We start from the raw sequence: 7760 nt of genomic DNA, 5'->3' as shown, positions 1-7760 counted from the left end.
TTTAGGTATATAAAATAATAAAAGAACTATCTAGAGTTACTATAGAAAATAATCTATAAGAAATAATAATAATAAAGTTAATTAAAAAAAGAACTAATAATTATCTTTACTAAAGAACCTAAGAAACTTATTAAAAAACTTTAATTCTTTTTTTAAGAAAAAAAAGAAAAGAAATAATTATAACTATAATTTATAATAAAGAAGAATAATTTTTTACTTTTATTTTTAATTTTTTACTAATGTTACTTTTTTTTTATTATATACTTTTTTTAAATTATTATTTAATATCTTAAATAAGAACTTAAAATATAAATAAAAGAAAGAAGTAGATAAAGAAAAAAGAAGAAAGAGTAAAAAAGGAAGAAGAGAATAGAGAGGAAGAAAGAAAAGAAATTAAAAAAAAAAGATAGTAAATAAAAAAAGAAATAGAAAAACTAGAAGAAATAGAAATAAAATAAGTAGATAGAGAAGAACTAGAAGAAAAAAACTAGAAAAAAAAACTATTTTAATTAGAAATTAACTTTTAACTTTCTTAGCTTAGCTTAATTAATAATATTTATAATAGTAGAAAATAAATTAAGTTAATAGTAGAAAATAAACTAAATTAATAATAGAAAATAAATAAATCTAATAGTAAAAAATAATTAAAATTAAAATAATTAGAATACTTATATTATAACTACTAGTAGTATTAAGTAAATTAAAAATATTAGCTAGAATATTTAGAACTATTTAGTTAATAATATTTAAAATAATTAAACTAGCTATATTAGCCTTATTAGCTAGAAATATTATAGTAAAATAGAAATATCTGAATAGTTGGAATAGCTACTATAACTATATTAGTAGAAAATCTTATAAATGAATTTTATAAAAGAATTTAAAAGAATAAATATAGAAGAAATTCTATAGTAAATATTAAAAGAATTATTAAAAAAAATATTAAAAATATTTCTTAAAAGAATTCTAGAAAAATTAAAATATTAGAAGAAATATTATATAAAATATTTCAAAAAATTAGAAGGTTAGTTAGCTATAATAGTATAAAATATTAAAGGAATTACTATTAGTAATAGCTAAAAGTTATAAAATACTATTAAAAAATATAAGCTAAAGAAATAAATATTAAAAATAATTAAAATAGCTATTGGAACTATATTAGAATAACTAAAGAAGCTATAGGAAAAGAAAATAAAATAAAAAATAAAAAATAAAAAAAAAGTAGAAAAAAAAATACTTAATAAGTAAAAACCTATTAATTAATAGTTTACAGACCTTAATAACTTCTAAGAATTAGAAAAAGTAGTAAAATTAGTAAGTAGCTCTTCTTTTTTTTCTCTCTTTAACTAAGAAAAAAACTTTTATTACTTCTTTCTCTTCTTTTAATTCTTTTAAATAAGAAAAGTCTTTTCTAATTTTTTTATATAAGAATAAAAAACTACTTCTTCTATATAATAATAAGCTAAGTACTAGCACCTCCTCCTAACTTAGCTAAAAAAAAATAAAAATATTAGAATAAAGGAAGATCTTAAAAGAAGGAATAATATTAAGAAGAAATAAAGAAGGCTAGAATATAAAAAGTATAGTTGTAAGAAGTATAAAAAGTATAGAAAGTAAAATTAAGAAAGAATCTTTCTAGATATCTTCTTCTCCTTCTATAGAGAAAAAGTCTATTTCTAATTCTTCTATAAAAAAAGAATCTACTTCTTTTTTAGAGGAAGAATTTACTTTTACTTTTTCTATAAAAGAAAAATTAACTTCTTTATTATTAGTAAAAAACTAAATACCTTCTCCTAACTAGTAAGAACTAGATAAAGATATTAAAAGAGATAGTATTAGAAAGAGTAGAAATAGCTAAACTATAAAAAGTATAGTAACTATTATAAAAAATAAAGATATTAAAAAAGAAGAAAATATTAAAAGAAGTAAAGATAGCTAGAGTATAAGAAGTATAGAAGTAGAAATCTAGAAAGTATCTATTTAGATATTATCTTTCTCTTTTATAAAAGAAAAGTTTACTTCTTCTACTTTTACTTCTTCTATAGAAAAAAAATCTATTTTTTCTATAAAGAAAAATTCTACTTCTATACTATTAGTAAAGGACTAGGCCCCTCCTTTTAATTTAATTAGAATAAATAAAAAAGTTATAAAAATCAAGAGCAGTAAGTCTATAGGATATATAGTAGTAAAAGTTATAGAAAAGATCTAAGTAAAGTCATTTACTAGAGCCTGCTTCCTTCCTCTCTATAATTTTATAAAAAGTTTAGAAGAAACTTTTCTTTCTTCTATAAACTAAAAAGAAGAAGATTAAATACCTCTTCTTAACTTAGCTAAAAGAAGGGAGAGTAGGTAAGTTATAAGGTATATAAAAGAGTTTTAAGTAAAGTTATTTACTAGAGCTTACTTCTTTTTTTCTTATAACTTTATTAAAAGCTTAGAAAAAACTTAGCTTTTTTTTTCTACTTTTTCTACCTCTACTTTTTTTACTATTATTTTAACTATTAATATAGTAAAAATAGCTATTAAAATATATCTAAGAGCCTTTATTACTAATATTTAATTAACTATTAAAGCTGCTCTAAATAAAAATAACTAAATAAAAATCCTAATTAGAATACTTCTTATATTATTAAATAATATTTAATAATTAACTAATTTAGAAATAAGCTCTTTAAATTAGATAAAGTCTAATTTTTCTTATTAAGCTAAAAAAAACTTTAGTTCAGTTAACTTCTACTATTTTTAAATTTTTTAATAATTAGGCTTAGTAATAACTCCTAGGACCTTATTATCTTTAGAAACTATTAATTAATAAATTTTCTTTTAATTAATATATTTATTTTATTTTTTTAATACTAGTATACTAAATCCTAGTATTCTAAGCGTCTAGTATCTAGCTTAGATATTTTTAATATCTTAGAATCTAGCCTAAGCTATTATTATTAGTAATTAGCTATTAATAGCTTATCTATATATTCCTATACCTTTATAAAGTAGTTAATTAATAGAAATATAATTATTTAATATATTTACCTTTATTATAAACTACTATTATATTAAAATATATATATAGTTTATTATTAATTTTAATTTTAATTTTAAGTTTAGTTTTAATTTTTCTAGTTCTAACTTAAGTAATTTATTTATTATAGTAAAAGTAATAATTTATAAATAAGGCTTAAAGAGCTCCCTAAGTAAATCTTAATTAGAGCTCTAGATAAGATAAAATAATATAGCCTACTTATATATTATAAAAATAAAATAAAAAAAATAGTTGATTAAATAAGTCTAAAATAGTTTTTATAAAAAGCTATTATAATTTTACCTATAAAAATAATAATAAAATATTAAAATAATTAATTAATAGAAATAGAGCTATATTATAATTAAAGAAAGCTTTTAAATAAAAAAAGCTAGAGATTATAAAAGTATTAAATAAAAGATACTTAAATATATAAAATAATAGAAAAACTATCTAGAGTTATTATATAAGATAATCTATAAGAAATAATAATAATAAAGTTAATTAAAAGAATAATTAATAATTATTTTTACTAAAAAACTTAAGAAACTTATTAAAGAACTTTAATTCTTTTTCTTTAAGAAAAAAAAAATAATTATAGCTATAACCTATAATAAAAAATAATATTTTTCTACTCTTACTTTTATAAAATCTTAAGAATATTCTCTCTTTTACTAATATTACTTTTTTCCTTATTATAGTAGTTATGTAAAGAAAGAAGGAGTTAGAAAAAGAGCTTTAAAAATTTACTTAAAAAATTATTAAAAAAAAGAAAATTAAATAATTAAAAAATTAAACTTTAAGAAAATAATTTAATCTAGGAAAGTTAAGTTACTATAGACTATTAAAAGTAAATTATTATAAAGTATAAGCAAGAGCACACTATATCATAGGACTTGCTACTAAGATAACTCAGCTACAGAGCCCAGTTAGAGCATAGTCGGAGGAAAGAGGGCTCATACAGCACATAAAAAATCTAGAAAGTAAGTTAAAGTTTATATATTTAATTAACTTTTAATTAAAATACAATTTTAAGTAATACTAGCCTTTTTTTTAAGCTATATATAATACATTTTTATAATTCTTTAACTTTTATAGCTATACTAAGCTCAAACCAAGACTATACTATTAAAAATTACTAGATATATCCTAGCCTAAGAGGCTACTCCTAAAGAATAGACTCTATCTAAAAGCTTTAAACTCTTAAAGATATAGGAAATAGATAATCTCAACAAACATAGTAATTAATTACTAACTATATAGTAAACACCTTCTATAAAAGGAATAAAATATATATACTTACTTATAAAGGATAAATTATAAACTAAAAACTAGAAACTTTAAAAAGGAAATTAAATAAATATAAAGTAGAGAACCTCTTTTAAAAATTAGTTAAATCTAAATTTAACTTAAATAAAATATTATATATAGCTTTAAAAGGCCTAGTATATATTATAAAATTTCTTATATAGAAACTTATTATTATAAAAATTTAAGATTAAAAGCTTATTATTTAGGAAGGTAATTAAACTATTAAAAAGAAAGTTAATTAATAAACTTATATCTAATAGGCTTTATAAAAGATTAGTAATAATCTTTATTTAAAATAGAAAACTTATACTAACTAGTTAAGTATAAAGAAAATTACTTTAGAAGATTTATTTACTTTTATAGAAAAGCTATATTATAACTTTAAATAATATATATTAAAATTTTAATTTAAATTAGAAGAATTATAATAATTAAATAGATATTTAATTAAATTTATTATTAAATAATAGAGGTTTTATAGTATAATTAGAAAATCCTTAAAGAAAGAAGATAATATAAATATATTTAATTTATAGAAATACTTTAATAAACTTTTAGATAATATAATTAAAACCTTCTTTAAAATAATTTTTAATTATAAGTTAGAAGCCTATATATAATAGTTGTAGGTAGAATAATATTATATTAAATAAGTAGAAAAGTAAAAGAGGAATATAAAGTAAAATAAAACTAACTTAATTTATAGTAATTTTTAATACTTTTACTAGAAGTAATTAGACTTTAATTAGCTATTTTATAAATAAGTAAGGAACTAAGAAGAAACCTTTCGCTAAACTAGTAGAGAGAAATTATAAAACTTTTAAAATAGGAGTATTAGGAAATAATATATATAAAATATAAAGAGATTAAATATTAACTATATTATTTACTTTAATTATAATAAAAAAGGTTATTATAAATATAATTATAAAAAACTAGTTATAAAAAGTATAGTAAATATATTTAATTTTAATAATTAATTAAAATATTTATAAGATCTTAATATAGATAAGTTAGGAAATAAGTTTATATAGTAAAATACTTAATTTAATCTACTATAGTAGAAAAATTATTTTAGCTAAGCTTATTTAAAAAGTTTCTTTATATAATTATATTAGCTAAAATAGGACTTTAAAAAAAGAATAAGAAGAAATCAATTAAAATTAAGATAGATTTAAATATAAGAATAGTAATAAATACTATATTAATAGATTTTATATAGTAATATATATTTAAGTATATATAAGAATTTAATAATCTAAGGTTATTAAATATTAATAGAAGATAGCTTAGAGCTTAAAGGGTATATAAGATCTAGATAAAATTAACTAATTATAAAAAGAAATAGAAAGATATTATAGTCTTTTAATTTAAATTAGAAAGAGAAGTAAATATTTCTAATATCTTAATTAGCTACCTAGGTATATAAGATTTAGAAATTATAATAATAATAGTAATAGATTACTAGTAGTTTAATATTATAAGAAATAAAAATATTATCTAGTTTATAAAGATATTTTTCTAGAAAGAAAGTAAACTTTATATTATATATATAATTATTATTTTAAAAAAAGATAAATAATTAAATAGTAATAAAAAACTAATTAAAAAAGATTTTAAAACTAACTTTTTATTAAAACTAGATGAATTTAAAATTATTTTTTTAAAATAAATAATAAAGAAATTATTTATATTTATAGATATAAAATATATAATTAATACTATTAATAAAATAAAACGACTATATAAGCTAATCTATCTTCTTACTTTAAAATAAAGTAAAAAGCTTAAATAATATATTTAAAAAGAATTAAAAAGTAATTAAATTACTTATTCTATAAGCCTAGTAAGAATACTTATCCTATTTATATTAAAGAAGAACAAAAGACTATACCTATATATTAACTACTAAGAATTAAACTATATTATAGTTAAAAATTAATACTCTCTACCTCTAATTAGAAAACTACTTTTATAATTATCTAGTAAAAAATAGTTTTTAAAATTAGATATAGAAGATACCTATTATAAGATTAAGATTAAAAATTCTAACTAGTAAAAGATAATATTCTATATTAAATATAAATATTTCTAATATATAATAATACTATTTAAACTTATAAATACTCTAGCTATCTTTTAAGCTTATATTTATAAGACTCTAGTAGGACTAGTAAATATATATTATATAGTCTACTTAGATAATATCTTTATTTTTTTAAAGTCTAGAGAGAAATATGTATATAATCTCTTAGCTATTATAAAATAATTAGAGATAGCTTAGCTCTATTTTAAAGTTTTTAAATACTAATTCTATTAAAATAAAATAAAATTCCTAAGATTTTAAATTAATTAAAATAAGATTTCTATAAACTTAAAAAAATATAAACTATATAAAAATAGCTAGAGCTTATAAGCTTTAAAAATATATAAATATTTCTTAGGTTTATAAACTTTTATTATAAGTTTATTATAAAATACTTAAAAATAACTATATTAATAATTATATTATTAAAGAAAAGTAAGAAGAATATTAAAAAGGGCCTCTTTAAATAGCTATAAAAGATATAGAATACTTTTACTACTCTAAAAGATATTTTTAGTAAAGCTTTTATCTTAAGCTACTAAGACTAGAGAAAGCTTATATATATAAAAATAGATATATTAATATATACTATCTTAAATATTTTATCTTAATTAGTTAATAGGAAATAATATCTAATAGCCTTCTAGTTAAGAAAGCTAATTAATATTAAATACTAATAAGCTATAAAATATTAAAAGCTATTAGCTATTATAGAAAGCTTTAAATATTAAAGATAATTTTTAGAAGGAGGGAACTTATTTAAGATCCTTGCTAATTATTAAATACTAAGAAGTATTATATAAGTATTAGTATATAATCTAAGAGGGTAGCTAGCTTAATAAATCTACTAATTATTAGTATTTAACTTTAAGATTAAACATAGACCTAGGAAAATAAATCCTATAAACTTATTATTAAAGTAACCTAATTATATATTAGGGGAGCTTAAATATTAAAAAGTTACTAAGGAGCTTATAATTAAGCTTAGGCTAGGGAAGGGCTTTAAAGTAAAAAAAGAATTAGGAGAATATTTAATAGACCTTATTTTAATTATAAACTAGAAAATCTACTTTATAGGAGAACTACTAAGTACTTTAAGATATTAAGTATATAAAGCTCTACTAGAAGTAAAAGTAAGAGAAACTTATATTAGAAAAGAATATAAAAAATATATAAATATTATTTAAGATCTTATAGCTAATAGAAACCCTAGCTACTAAATATAAGTAGCTATCTTTAAAAGTTAAGTAATATTAATAAGCTATATAGGAGAGTATAAATATAGTATATATTAGCTAAAAGTAGAAGGTAGCTAGTAGATAATAGTAATTATAAGAAAGT

The sequence above is a fragment of the Scedosporium apiospermum genome, assembly GCF_000732125.1.
Source record: "Scedosporium apiospermum strain IHEM 14462 chromosome Unknown SEQ_SAPIO_0077, whole genome shotgun sequence".
Classification (NCBI taxonomy): domain Eukaryota; kingdom Fungi; phylum Ascomycota; class Sordariomycetes; order Microascales; family Microascaceae; genus Scedosporium; species Scedosporium apiospermum.
The sequence above is the reverse complement of the archived record's forward strand: the minus strand, read 5'-3'. Positions refer to the sequence as shown.